Below are 15,945 nucleotides of genomic sequence, written 5' to 3' on the forward strand. Positions count from 1 at the left end.
GTTTTGACATTAATAGTGTTTTGGAGGCACAACTGTTTTGTTCTTTTGTTTTTTTTTTTATAATTGTTGTTGCTTATAGTGGAGAAAGAAAATTGATCATTTGCTTTTCTGACTTGTCCCTTACAATACAGAGCTTGAAAGGACTTTAAGGTAACATGTCAACAGCAACCTCACAATAACTTGACTATTTCTTTTTCTTACCCAAAGACAACAGCACTAGATAAAATGAAGGGAAATTACAAGGCATGTTTACATATATATCAATGTTTTTAAATTTACATTTATATAATAAAAAATATTGATGGTTATACTTTAGACATATCCTTAATAAACAAAAGAAAATGCTTTATTACTGAATTTTGCCTCATGATCATATAGGATAAAATTCATGTGTAAGAATAATGCAAGTGTATACACATATATCCATATCTATGTTGGGTGCCTAACAAAGACTGGACTTGCCTGCCATGTTTGTGCTGAGCCTGAGTCTCATTGTCCCTCTTGTTAGTCCATCCATGTTTTTCTGCCCTGTATGCCCATTTGTGCTTGTCTACCTGTCTATCAATCCATATCTCTCTGTGCTATGTTTTACACTGTCTTTCAGTTTGCCTGCCTCTGTCAAGGGGTCTGACTAATCCTGTCCCATTTAAAATTTCTATTTGTTATTCTGTCACCACATGTGTTTATCAGCCTGTCTCTGTCTGAGTGCCTGTAAGGTTGTCTGTATTGGTCTCTAAGTATGTATTTATCTGTCTACATGTCTGTCTATCTATGACTCTATCTATGTGTACATACATGCAGCTTTTTTTCTTAATGTAGATTTAGTAAATACTACCTTTAAAAATCATTATTTTTTTCTTAAGAGATTAATGTGTATATTATCGTTTGTGTGTGTATGTATCTCTCAAGTACCTGCCAACTCTATAGGACCAATCTATGTAATGGTAGGATCTAGAGTTTAGTCACATTTTTCAAAAGCCAGCTTCTTTTAGCCTATTAAAGACTACGCTCTATTTCATTCTGCCTCTATATTATGAGCAGTCCCCTAATGAAAAGCAAAACAAAACAAAACAAATGAACAAAAAACCTGTGACAGGTATATGCGGATATCTACACCTCAGGCCTCTGCTTTCTCATTACCCTTCTCCTAAAGGAAAGCTGTGAAGGTTTTACATGCAATTGTAGCAAAACTCTACATTTCCAGCGTACCTCTACCTCATGGCTTATGTGGGTACTTACTAAAGGTTTAGAGATAATTAAAGGAGTTTTAATATAAAAATAACACTTGAAACTAATGCAAAATACCACTGATCTCAAGGCAAAAAGAGAGTATATAATAACTCAAATGCTCAGAAATTTATCTTATGAGCACGTCTCCCTTTCCAAGTTTGTTTTTAAGATCCAGCCTCCTGACCACTATTGACAAACAATGAAGAGTATACATTTTTCAATAATTGGCAATGCTCATCTTCATTTCTACATGTAAATTCTACTTATTCTCATAAAGATCTCCATTTTCCTTGAATATTCCCAATGTTGAACTCACAATGATAATCGAAAAGAAGAAAGAAAAATCCCAGTAGATAATTTCTAAAGCTCGAATCATTCTGTGAGAAACAATACTATGTAGAGAGAGGGTGTCAGAAAGCTATAAGATAAACCACAGAGGGGTTTAATTCTACAATTTCTATACACTTCAGGGTCTATTAGTGATAGGATAAAAAGACTATTCTCAACATTCTTTCTGTGGATTAAAAATCTGCTTTTCAATCTCCTGTAAGGCTTAAAATAAATACAAACATGCATGGCATAAATGTGTACATAAACACCCTCACACCTACACATTTGCATCCCTACTCACAGGTGAACAGAAAACCATTTTAAAGATAGTAAATCTAAATTCATATTAACTAAAATCAATTTAAATGCAATGTAATATACGTCGTTATCCATGTGTCCAAATAAAAATAGCTAAAGAAATTTTGCTTTGATTTTGTTCTCCTATGTTCAGGAGCTTACTAAAGACTAAGATAACAGGGTCCATGAAAACAATTTTTTAAATAATAACAGTGATTTATTATAATATCAATCATGCATATGTAAAAGCATATATTTTAATTACATGATTGATATAATTAAAATTTGGAATTATTAAGGCTCTTTATTTACATTGTTTGATTTGGGCAGGTGATTGACAATCTTTCTTTATGATAATTATATTTCTTGTATTGGATATGGGCATCTGACAATATCACAAACATTCTATTGTGAAAATGAGGTGACAGAAGAATAATTTATGAGGTAGGTCAAGTGTACTCACATCACATGGTGGTGCTGGCCTACTTTTCAAAGATATTCTGCCAAATTCAAATTTGGCAAGGAAATATAACTCATTTCTACAAAAAATACTGTGGGCACATCAGATGCATCAATTAACTTAAAAAGGAAAACCCAGGAATTTACACAACATCATATGCTTCTTAGAAATAAGGAAGAATTACCACTTGGCAAAGATTTCCCTTAAGCCTGTCCCTCCACAAAACCATTCAAGTCTACTCCCTGTTGAGGATGTTAAAATTACAATAAATAATTGAATATTTATAACTACTTGTCAGTTTGGCTTATTCCTTATTTCTCCACATAACATAAATTATTAAACTAAGCATGAACTTATTTACTTGCAAAATTAAACACAAAATGTTCATAACTTCAAATTACACCATTTTGTTTCTTAGATTTTCTACAATAAGTCTAACTAATTTATCCATACTCATTCACCATAACATTTTAAAGAAAAAAAGTGCTAAAAATATAAATCACATACTCTATGGGAAAAGATAAACAGAAATCACATAATTAACTAGAATAACATCATACCTGTGATTTACCTAAAAATGTAAATGGGATTCAAATAAGCACCATGTTATTTTTCCTCTTTTTCACTTACATATTGTGATACATATTTTTCTATATTTGTACAGCTTTTATTACAGTAAACATAAAACGCTGCCATGGTTTGAGAGCCATTAGAGTACAGTGGTTAAATGTGAAATTGTGGAACAAAGATTCTGATCCCAAACCTTAGCTAACCACATAATCTACATATGCTAAGTAATCGTGGACAGTTGCTTTATCTTTCTTGATGTCCACATCAGTAAAATGTCTATAATAGCAAGTACTCTGAAAGATTTCTAGTAGAATGAACATGAGAAAATACATGTTAAGTGCATCAATAGTCTTTACTCCACAGAATGTATTCGATATAAAAATGTTATGATGAATTTTTTCATATATTGTTTTAACATCAAAACTTCTAAGTGTCCAATAACAGTGAATTTAAAATATTGAAGTAGATATTTACATCAAATTGAGATATTTTAGGTACAGTGGTGAAGAAATTGGTCTAGCTAATTTTTTAGGCTAAAAATCAGTGCTGCTATCAGTATATTAGACTATCTTGTACCATAAAATGGAAGTTTAGAAAATTTAGGACACACCTTACCAAAGTAGGAAATTTGATCAAATTTTGAAAGGCTTTGAAAGACCTTGAATATCCTAGGATAGAGTAAAATATGCTCCTTGGCCAAATTTGGCCTAAGAATAATTTTTATTTTTTGAAGAATCAAGGACAGGGAGGAGAAAGAGAAGAAAGAATAATATGCAACAGAATCTTATATGGCCCACAAAGTCAAAACATTTACTGTATTACTTTGCCAGGACCCCCATAACAAAGTACTACAGACTGGTGGCTTAAATAACAGAAGTTTATTTTCTTACTATTGAAGGATTAGAAGTCTGAAATCAAGGTATTTCAGGTTTGTATTCTTCTGAGACCTCTCTGCTTGGCTTGTAGACGTTCATCTTCTTCCTGTGTCTTCACATGGTCTTCCCTCTGTGTAAGTCTGTGTCCAAATTCCCTCTTAGGATACCCGTCCTATTAGATTAGATCCAACCCTAATGACTTTGTTTTAATTCTCTCACTAATGAACCTATCTACAAATATAGTCACATTTTGAGATATGTTAAGTCTTCAATATATAAATTTGAGGGGGATGCAATTCAAACCATCTTTTTTGTCTTTTTTTTTTTTTTTTTTTTAACAAAAATTTATTACCAGCCTGTGTTCTGGAAGACAAAGGAGGGTGCACCTGACAACTGAACCAGTATTTTCCTAGCACTTGCTTTACTATTTGTTTGAAATTATATATAAATTGAATCACTCAATTTAGAGATTTGCTTTCCCATTACAAATTTGTTTGACTTATATTACTTAGCATAATGTCCTCCAGGTTTATCCATATTGTCACAAATGACTGAATTTCTTTCTTTTTTAATGCTGAATAGTATTTCATTGTGTATATATACAACATTTTCTTTATGCATTCATCCAATGATGGATGCCTATAAATATCTACATATTTGTAGATCTATATAGATAAATATATAAATATGTTTATATTTATATATAATATATATATTTTAGATAGAAGGATGGATGGATGGAGATAGATAGATAGATAGATAGATAGATAGATAGATATTTGCTGAGAGAAAAGTGCCTCAAGGAATTAGTGGCCAAGCCAAACCAATATTTTGAATCAAAGGGGCAGGGTTTAATATTATGGCAATATTTGCCTGGAGTTAGCCATGGACAGAAGAAGAAAGTCGAGCACAAATCTGGAACCACAGAGGAAGCCTGGAAACCAAACTAAGTAACAGCAAACTCAACATCAGGGTTGGACCTGGATCTGGTGATGTTATGATAGAAACAACGATAACCACTACTACTTTTTACTGCTTATCTGAACAAGGTCATATAATAGTATTTTACAATTTTTTTGTCATTTGATCCATGTCACCACATGAATATGACGATTACCTACCATCTACTTTCCCCAACCACCTCATACACACTTTTACAGATTAGGAAACACAGCTGAAATTATAATACAGGCTTTAATCTCCTTAAGCATTGGGTCAAAATATCCAAAAATAATAGAAGAACTTCAAGAATCTTTTTATAAATGAAGTCAGATGCTTAAAATATCTCCTTATTGGTAGTTGGTATTTGTAGATTTATTACAGGATTGGCACTGTCAATAGACACTGACTCTAAAGAAAACAAACACAAACTAGAATAGTTCATCAGCAGGTACTTGCTTTTGTGTCCACATTTTGACCTAGCTAGAATATGCTAGATACTGTCCTGTAATGGACTATCAAAACAATTACTTGGTAGTTCCCTTTTGTACAGAGGACTTTTGTACATGTTTCCAAATATCAATACGAAAAGTAAAGACAGACATGTGTTAGGTTGAATTTATCTCCCCATATAACTTAAAATCTTAAGGAAGTTTCTGCATATTTTTAACTTAATGTGGGGTGTATCTGAGAAATTCAGACGTAGAATTTTTCAATAGTCTTGAGATCCAATAAAAACAGTTTCTAGCATGGATACTATTTTTGGAAAGATTTAAATTCACAGTTAAGGTCAACATCTGGCTGAATTTAACATTCACATTTGACAGTTTTATTCTCATTAAAAAAAGATTTAGCATTTTTTCAAAGCAGAAGCTGTCTTTTATTTTAATAAAGGTCTTCATATATTTGCTTTGTTCCTTGAGGGGTAGATTGGTATGCTTGAACTACTCTGCGCAGTTAGAATTTAACGCCATCTCACTAGATAAGCCACGTTAGCAAAATAAAATGCAAATGAAAAGGGCAAAGGGCAAAGTATAATGAGCAAAAGGATTTATTGTGTTGTCTACTATTGCCATATCCTTTGGGAAAATGTAAAAGTGGGAAATGAGGAATAGTTCTCTTTCCATTCTCTGGTAAATTATGGTTGATAATTTAGCTATTTGATAGCCATGTAGAATATGCCAACTGATTTCCCAAACTAGTCACTTTTCAATCTTATCTACACATATGTATCCATAGGTACTTTAGTTGCAAACAGCATCCACATGCTCAATGCATTATTTTTACTACTGAAACTGCTAAATAGACCTGTGATAATACACATGTACACAGCCAAAATCCCCCTACATGCACACACACGTACACACACACACACACACACACACACACACTCCATTAAAGAGTAAAATTAATTTCAACTAGCATATCCTTATGGGAAAATATGTGAAAAAATACATGCAAAAATATATACCATTTATTGAGAATATGCTATGCACAAACTATGTATTTGTTATTTAACGTATGTGATCTCCACTACCCACAAGAATGTAAAAGTTAGATACCACTAGTGCCATTATATCGATAATGAGACAGAGGTGTATACAGATCAATTAAGCTAGCTTAACAGATTTAAACTTAGTTTGTCTTATCCCCAATCCTATTTTCTGTCTACTATAACACTTCGACATATGGAATATAGTTAAAGGAGAATTTGAAAACAACTGGATATCAGTCTGGAATCCTCTGTAAAGATGAATGCAAGTCATTGACTGAATATATGATGTTTCATGCCTTACATGCACATAAGCAGCAACTAAAGAACCAGACTTCATTTCCTCCCTCTGTGTGTACCAATTAGAGATCCTGAAATATTAATAAACTGGCTGATTTAGGACAGAATATCATTACATAATTTTTTCTACATGTTGCTTGGAAGCAACAAACATATCATGGGCACTCAATAAATGTTATTTAACAGCTACTAATAAAATGAAATTATGGTAATATATTTTGTAATAAACTCACCATAAGATGAAGCAAAGTAAGTTTTAGTACTAAACCTGGAAGCTGAGCAGATTTCAATGGCTGGGTAGGTGAGTGAATCCTATGGGGAGGCAAGAGACACTAACATGATTGTGGTAGAAAAGGTTAATAAGAGGTCAGAAATATAAAATTTTTTATTGCAGTTTGACAACTGGAGCTGCCCCTCCTGATTTTCATATGTGTCATATTCATCTAACATTCAAAAGGCAAATTAAAGGATATTTTGCTAAGCTGCTACCCTAGCTGCTCCATACCCAAACATGAAGTGACTCTATTTCATTATCCATTGGCATCATCATTGGCATGATTTTGAAAGAACATAAAATATGTTCCCTGAAATGCTGTCTTTTTTCCCTCCTGTGTCTCCTTTAGCACATTGTTTGAGATTTTCAGAAGAGTCAGTTGTAAGTTTAAAAAAAAAAAAGTAAAGAAAGAGAGAGGATGTTAAATCACTGTAACCTCTGAAAGTCATAAGCCATTGAATTGTAAAATTCTAAGACATTCAGGAGTGTATGTAGTTTCAGAAAGTGCACTTCTGTAGATTTAAATCAGAGCTGCAAGTTATTGGGGGAGAAACCAGACTGGGAGCAATCTCACTTTTTTATGTTTTAAAGTGAGTGGAGGAAAAAGATTCCACAAAGGAGAGAAAGCTTGCCAAATGGAGGAACCCGTAGGGAAACTTTAATTTAAGACCCTGTTCCTCAATTCCTGTTAAGTTCATGAAAAAAGAAGCACTTAAAAGTACTCTTTGAGGACTCTATACTCTTTTCTCTTTTCCATTTTTTTTGCCTTTTACAATCCCTGTGAGGATAAGAGAAAATGCACTTAAAGTTACTATTTGGGTGACTCAATCCTTCTCTCTTTCCTTTATTCTTCTAATAGTCTTTCCAATGCTCCAAAGAAATTAGAACACACTTAACAAGTGCTCTTGTGAAGCTCAGCCACCATTTCCTCTCTTGAAACTGTTATTAACCAACTGAAGGGAACACAAACTCTGTTCCAGTCCAAATACAGAAGCAAGTACACCATACTCCAGGTCAAACATACTTATTATTTTAACCATTTTTCATAGTCATTTTTAAAACAGAAAAACACCGATGACATGATAGATTTCAATAAGCCTATTCACACAATAATAAAACATTAATAAAAACATCAAAAGCCCTACTACTACATGTTTATAAGCTTACTGTGATTATCGTATGCTTCTTTTCTATTCTACTTTCTCATTCTCTCTCTGATACAGAACAAACACACAAACCTTTAACTTTTCAGGAACAGAAACAGAAGCCACCTTTGCTGTTCTAAGCTATCATAAGTATAATAGGATACATTTCAGTTTAGAATAGGCTTCCTTCCATTTTATTGGATATTCCATATCCAATTTCTGTTGATATTCAGAAGTTTTCAGCTTTTAACATTTTGCTTTGCTAAATAGTTATTGTACTTCTATGAAATGTATTGAGGTTTTCACTAGCAGAACAAAGTTAAATAATTTTGTAGCGTATTTAACTAAACTGTAGCCATCAATTTTAGTAAAATCCTTTCAAACTCAAAAATAAATATCTGTAAAGCAAACAAAGCATACCAACATAATATCCTCAAAAACACTTCTACTGAAGTTTCTTTAAATTAAATACTTTCATCATTCAAATATTTATATATCATATGCATCCATGTTACCAAAATTAATACAAGCATTTGATACAAAGTTTGTATTTGGGAAAATATAGAGAAAATACTATGATTGTTTTAAAAGATTCAAAAATCCATATGGATAAGTGAGTGTCCAAAGTACATATGTTTCTTCATTATATGTTGCAGCTACAAAAGGAAAATCCTCAAGAGAATTAATATGAACTTATGATAATGCAGCCTGCAGCACGGTTTTGTTGTGATTTTTCCTGATTCTGCTGACAATGCAATTCAAACTATATTTTACTAATCTTTAGTAAAGGAATCAGATTATTTCACCTATAAACATGCAGCAATAAAGTGTCATTCTTTAGTCAATACTGACTACTTAACATCTTTCTCTTTTTACAGGTTTGGATCCCTAGCTCATTAGATTATTACCTGATAAAGAAGAGAGGGTAATGAATTGAAAAAATAACTACGTACCTTCAGAGAAAATCTGCCCGATAACAATAATCCATTAGAAAACTGGCAATATCCTCTGATCTATTGCCCGCAAAGCCATGACTTGATGGAGAGTTTCATTCCCTGGGCTCAGTTCTCCAGAAGAAAATCAGCACAATTTAAATATTTCTTGGAATGTGACAGCTCTCTAGATCCCGGGTTGCATTCTGTTCCCCTGGGATGGCAATCTGGTGTTCCTGTGTGCATAGAGCAGTGAAGATGAATTGAAAACACTTGAGATAAATTAGGAATGGCTAAGTTAAAATTGTCTCTGCTCCAGACTCTCTCATCTGCAGTCTGCAAGCCTGTTTTTCTGTGAAAAAGCTAGATGGCAGGCTGCCTCAGTAAGTTCTTCTTAAGCGACAGAGAGCATTTTCAATGAAGAAAAATTCTCCCATTATCTAAGCTAATGTGACTGCTGCTAAATCTAGTTTTTAAAGTGTCTGCTGGCGTGAAATTTATTTTCACTATTGCTTTCTTTCAAACTAGTCTAGAATCCATACTATCAGGCTATATACAGTTCCATCTAACAGAAATATTTGAAGTTTCAGTTTATAAATTAAATCATATCTCTTTTTTCAGTTTAACAATCATTTATGTATAGGAAATTGTCTCTTTTGGACCAAAAGATATTTTATTATATTTTATAATATGCAGAAGGTTTTAAGTTGTGTTACATCAATATGAATACTTGAATTTTTATTAACAATCACTTATTTTAATGCAGATTCAGAGAAGTGTTATCATTTTTAGATGTCAGTCGAAATTCAGAAGTTATATAAAAATAGAAAAGGGAATTTCTAATCATAATATGTGACCAGAGAAGTGAATATTGACACTTTCAATATCCTCCTCAGGAAAATAAGATGTTCCAAATAAAACCAAGTCTCATAAATTATTTCTCTTCTAAATAAAAATAAGCCATTTTGACTTCTGTTGATTTCATTTCAGTGACATGTCATGATATGATAGTTTTTTCTCTAAGTTAGAAAATTATTTTAGCATTTTCATAATATTCTGGATTTGAGACATAAATACAATGTACTAGGTATACTGTTAATGCACAAACACTGAAAGGTTATCAAAATGTTTTGTTCCTCTTCTTTACTTGTATTTATCATACAAAACAATTTTTACATAATCAAAAAAGCACACTTACAAGCGTCATAGTCCATGAAAATCTGTACATTAAAAAATCCCTGCTGGCCATAAAAACAATCTCATGTTTGCCATAGGATTCAACATGACGATCTGTAATGCTCCGTGTCTATATGACAATTAAGCAAATTGTTGCTTCTATGACAAAGTTAGGTCTACACATTGTGAGACAAACAAAAACAATATAATCACCTGAGAGTCAACAAAAAAGTAAGAAAGAATTTTTCTTTTTCTCCACCTACCCTATAGCTGTAGCTAATCACTTCATTCAGGGAAGTAGAGAGGAGAAAAAAATGGAGAAACAAAATGAAATACCACAGCAAGATGCCTTCAAACCTTCTACCTCTTGAGAAGTAGCATCACTGAAGCTATTTCAGAAGAAACACAAGGAGATTGGAAAGAAGCAGCTTCAGTATTTCAGTTAGAAACTAAAATTATCTGGCATATTTTAAAGAAAGAAAGGAAGCAAGCAAGCAAGCAAACTATTTATTGGCCTCAATTGCTATTTCTAAAATTCCCATGGTGTTCAGTGCCTAAGATATAAAAATCATGTAAAAAAAGTATATTTAATAATTGACAGTTGATTGAATATCTAACTGCATTGCACTGATGTGCATTGACTACCTCAATTAATATAAGAAACTACAGCAGTAAATGAGTTTCTTTTTTCTTTTTTTAAGCATCTCAGGATGATTGATCCAAGTGGCCAGATAGGAACAGCTCCGGAGTGCAGTTCCCAGCAAGTAAAACACAGAGGGTGAATGCCCACCACATTTCCAAAGAAGTTTTCACTGCCCACACACCAGGAAATTCCCAGGCTGAACAGCACCATGAGTTTTCAGCACAGTGGTTTCAGCCGGTGCTGCGTTGTCACACAGAAACTCACACAAATCTGGGCGACCGTTTCAACTGGCACCAGGAATACCTGGGAGACAGAGCAGCCCATTCAACTGAAAGGGAGGGGCAGAGACAGGGAGCCAGGTGATCTGGCTTGGCGGGTACTACCCCCACAAGACAACAAATCTGAAACACTCTGGATTGAGAGTTTCGCAGCAAGTGCAGCTGGACCCAGGACAGTCCAGTTCAGTGGGGGGAAGGAGACCACCACTACCGAAGCAATTCACACAGCAGCTGGGCAAAGCCTGCAGCAGCTCAGCAACATTTCTGCTGGCAGACTGTGACTAGAGTACTCCGTGCAGGGCAGGGCATCTATGAAAAAAGGCATCAGCAACTTGGGAACTTATAAATAACGCCAAACTTCCTAGGACAGAGCACTTGGGAAAAGAGGTGGTTATGAGTTCTGCTGCAGTAGACTTAAAGGTACCTGGCCAGCAGCTCTGCACAGAAGAATAGAGCTTCCAGCACAGCACTTGAGCTCCTAAAAGGGACAGACTGTCTCCTCAAGCAGCTCCCCAACCCCCATATACCCAAAGAGACACCTTATAAAGGAGAACTCAGGCCGACATCTGGTGGGTACCCTTCTGGGATAAAGATAACATAAGAAGAAACCAGCAGCAACCCTTACTGTTCTGCAGCCCCTGCAGGTGATTCCCAGGCATCAGGGTCTGCAGTGGAACTCCAGCAGTACTGCAGCAGAGGGGCCTGTTAGAAGGAAAACTAAGAAACAGAAATACCTTCAACATCATCAAAAACTACAAAGACCATAGGTGGATAAAGTCACTAAGATGGGAAGAAATCAGCACAAAAAGGATGAAAACACCAAAAACCAGAATGCCTCTCCTCCTCCAAGGGATCACAACTCCTCACCAGCTAGGGATCAAAGATGGGTGGACAATGATCTGATGAATTGACAGAAAGAGGCTTCAGAAGGTGGGTAATAACACATTTCTCAGAGCTAAAGGAACATGTGCTAACCCAAAGCAAAGAAACTAAGAACCTAGAAGCTCATCATCACTGGTCATTAGTGAAATGCAAGTCAAAACTACATTGAGATAACATTTACACCAATTAGAATGGCAATCATTAAAAAATCTGAAGACAACAGATGCTGGAGAGGATGTGGAGAAATAGGAACACTTTTACACTGCTGGTGGGAGTGTAAATTAGTTCAACCATTGTGGAAGACAGTGTGGCACTTCCTCAAGGACCTAGAAATAGAAATTCCATTTGGCCCAGCAATCCCATTACTTGATATATATCCAAAGAATTATAAATCATTCTGTCATAAGGACACATGCTCACAAATGTTCATTGCGGCACTGTTTACAATAGCAAAGACTTGGAACCAACCCAAATGCCCATCGATGATAGGCTGGACAGGGAAAATGTGGTACATATACACCATGGAATACTATGCAGCCATAAAAAATTATGAGTTTGTGTCCTTTGTAGGGACATGGATGAACCTGGAAACTGTCATTCACAGCAAACTGACACAAGAACAGAAAATCAAACACCATATGTTCTCTCTCATAGGCAAGTGTTGAACACTGAGAACACACGGACACAGGGAGGGGAGCATCACACACTGGGACCTGTGGGGGGAAGCTAGGGGAGGGACAGTGGGGGGTGGGGAGTTAGGGAGAGATAACATGGGGAGAAATGCCAGATATACGTGATGAAGAGGAAGGCAGCAAACCACATTGCCATGTATGTACCTATGCAAAAATCTTGCATGTTCTTCACATGTACCCCAAAACCTAAAATGCAATAAAATATATTTTTAAAAAAGAAAGAAAAAGTTAGATGAGATGCTAACTAGAATAAATAGCTTAGAGAAGAATATAAATGCCTTGATGGAGCTGAAAAACACAGCATGAGAACTTCACAACGCATACACAAGTTTCAATAGCTGAATCAACCAAGCAGAAGAAAGGATATCCGAGATTGAAGATCAACTCAATGAAATAAAATGAGAAAGCAGGAATAGAGAAAAAAGAGGGAAATAAATGAACAAAGCCTCCAAGAAATATGGTATTATATGAAAACACCTAAATTATGTCTGATAGGTGTACCTGAATGTGACAGAGAGAATGAATCCAAGCTGGAAAACACTGTTCAGGATATTATCCAGGAGAACTTCCCTGACCTAGCAAGGCAGGCCACCATTCAAGTCTAGGAAAAACAGAGAATAACACAAAGATATTCCTTCAAGAAGAGCAACCCAAAGGCATATAATCATCAGATTCACCAGGGTTGAAATGAAGGAGAAAATGCTAAGGGCAGCCAGAGAGAAAGGTCGGGTTACCCACAAAGGGAAGCCCATCAGACTTACAGCGGATCTCTCAGCAGAAACCCTTCAAGCCAGAAGAAAGTAGGGGCCAAAATTCAACATCCTTAAAGAAAAGACCTTTCAGCCTGGAATTTCATATCCAGCCAAACTAAACTTCATAAGAGAAGTAGAAAGAAAATTCTTTATGGACAAGCAATTGTTGAGAGATTTTGTCACAACCAGGCCTGCCTTACAAGAGCACTAAAGCACTAAACAAGGAAAGGAACAACTAGTACCAGTCACTCCAAAAATGCACTAAAGAAGGAAAGGAACAACCAGTACCAGCCACTCCAAAAATGTACCAAATGGTAAAGATGATTGACACAATGAAGAAAATGCGTCAACTAATGGGTAAAGCATCCAGCTAGCATCAAAATGGCAGGATCAAATTCACACATAACAATATTAACCTTAAATGTAAATGATCTAAATGCCCCAATCACAAGACACAGACTGGCAAACTGGATAAAAATTCAAGACCCATCTGTGTGCTGTATTCAGGAAACCCATCTCATGTGCAAGGACACACATAGGCTCAAAATAAAATGATGGAGGAAGATTTATCAAGCAAATGGAGAGCAAAAAAAATACAGGAGTTGCAATTCTAGTCTCTGATAAAATGGACTTTAAAGCAACAAAGATCAAAAGAGACAAAGAAAACCATTAAATAATGGTAAAAGGATCAATGCATCAAGAAGAGCTAACTATCCTAAATGTATACACACCCAATGTAGGTGCACCCAAATACATAAAGCAAGTTCTTAATGACCTACAAAGAGACTTAGACTCCAACACAATAATAGTGAGAGACTAACACTCCATTGTCAGTATTAGACAGATCAACAAGATAGAAAATTAACAAGGATATCCAGAACTTGAACACAGATCTGGACCAAGTGGACCTAATAGAGATTTACAGAAATCTCCACCCCAAATCCACAGAATAGACATTCTTTTCAGCACCACATTGCACCTACTCTAAAAAAGGACCACATAATTGGAAGTAAATCACTCCTTATCAAATGCAAAAGAGAAATCATAACAAACAGTCTCTCAGACCACAAGGCAATCAAATTAGAACCCGGGTTTAAGAAACTAACTCAGAACCACACAACTTCATGGAAACTGAACAATTGGCTCCTGAATATCAACTGGATAAACAATGAAATGAAGACAGAAATAAAGATGCTTTTAGAAACCAATCAGAATGAAGACACAACATACCAGAATCTCTGGGACACATTTAAAGCAGTGTCTAGATGGAAATTTATGCAAAAAATGTCCACATGAGAAGTGAGGAAAACTCTAAAATTGACACCCTGTCATCAAAATTGAAAGAGCTAGAGGAGCATGATAAAAAAAAAAATTCAAAAGCTATCAGAAGACAAGAAATAACTAAGATCAGAGCAGAACTATAGGAGATAGAGACTCAAAAAAAACCCTTCAAAAATCAATAAATCAAGCTGGTTTTTTGAACAGGTCAACAAAATAGACCACTATCTAGATTAATAAAAAAGAAAAGGGAAAAGAATCAAATAGATGCAGTAAAAAACAATAAAGGGGATATCACCACTGATTCCACAGAAATACAAACTACAATCAGAGATTACTACAAACAACTCTATGCACATAAACTTGTAAACCTGGAAGAAATAGATACATTCCTGGACACTTGCACCCCCCCATGCCTAAACCAAGAAGAAGTTGAAACCTTGAACAGACCAATAACAAGGGCTGAAATTGAAGCAGCAATTAATAGCCTACCAACCAAAAAAAATCCAGGTCCAAATTGGTTCATAGCTGAATTCTGCCAGAGGTACAAAGAGAAACAGGCACCATTCCTTCTGAAACTATTCCAAACAATACAAAGAGAGGGAATCATTCCCAAATCATTTTATGAGACCAAAATCATCCTGATACCAAAACCCAGCAGAGACTCAACAAAAAAAGAAAACTTCCGGCCAATATCCATGATGAACATAGATGCAAAAATCTTCAATAAAATACTAGCAAACCGATTCCTACAGCACATCAAAAAGCTTATCCATCATGATCAAGTAGGCCTCATTCCGGAAATGCAAGTCTGGTTCAACATACAAAACTCTGTAAATGTAATCCACCACATAAACAGAACCAAAGACAAAAACCACATTATCTCAGTAAATGCAGAAAAGGCCTTCGACAAAATGCAACACCCCTTTATGCTAAAAACTCTCAATAAACTAGGTATAGAAGGAACATATTTCAAAAAAATAAAAACTATTTATGACAAACCTATAGCCAATATCATACTGAATGGGCAAAATCTGGAAGCATTCCCTTTGAAACTTGGCACTAGACAAGGATGCCTTCTCTCACCACACCTCTTCAATATAGTACTGGAAGTTCTAGCCAGAGCAATTAGGCAAGAAAAATAAAGCACATTCAATTAGGAAAAGAAGAAGTCAAATTGTCTCTTTTGCAGACAACATGATTGTATATTTAGAAGACCCTGTCATTTCAGCTCAAAATCTCCTTAAACCAATAAGCAACATCAGCAAAGTCTCAGAATACAAAAACAATGTGCAGAAATCACAAGCATTCCTGCACACCAATAACAGAGTAACAGAGAGCCAAATCATGAGCAAACCCCCATTCACAATTGTTACAAAGAGAATAAAATACCTAGGAAT

General features: G+C 35.0%; 1 protein-coding gene across 6 annotated transcripts in view; it reads right to left on the reverse strand.

Annotated features, from left to right (window-relative positions):
• The window catches only part of MGAT4C (MGAT4 family member C), a 948,770-nt gene that overhangs the window by 845,273 nt on the left and 87,552 nt on the right, over positions 1-15,945 (reverse strand). For 3 of the 6 annotated variants that reach the window (XM_032297118.1, XM_032297140.1, XM_032297100.1), the window contains exons 1-2: positions 8,866-9,202; positions 6,727-6,805 (exon numbers count right to left, since the gene is read on the reverse strand). The gene's annotated coding sequence lies outside the window, so the exon portion shown is untranslated. Of the gene's footprint in view, positions 1-6,726; positions 6,806-8,865; positions 9,203-15,945 lie in introns of those variants that run through there. The other 3 variants (XM_032297132.1, XM_032297109.1, XM_032297125.1) reach the window with 2 other exon arrangements.

The sequence above is a fragment of the Sapajus apella genome, unplaced genomic scaffold (genome assembly GCF_009761245.1).
Source record: "Sapajus apella isolate SASKATOON/1434 unplaced genomic scaffold, GSC_monkey_1.0 scaffold2, whole genome shotgun sequence".
Lineage (NCBI taxonomy): Eukaryota > Metazoa > Chordata > Mammalia > Primates > Cebidae > Sapajus > Sapajus apella.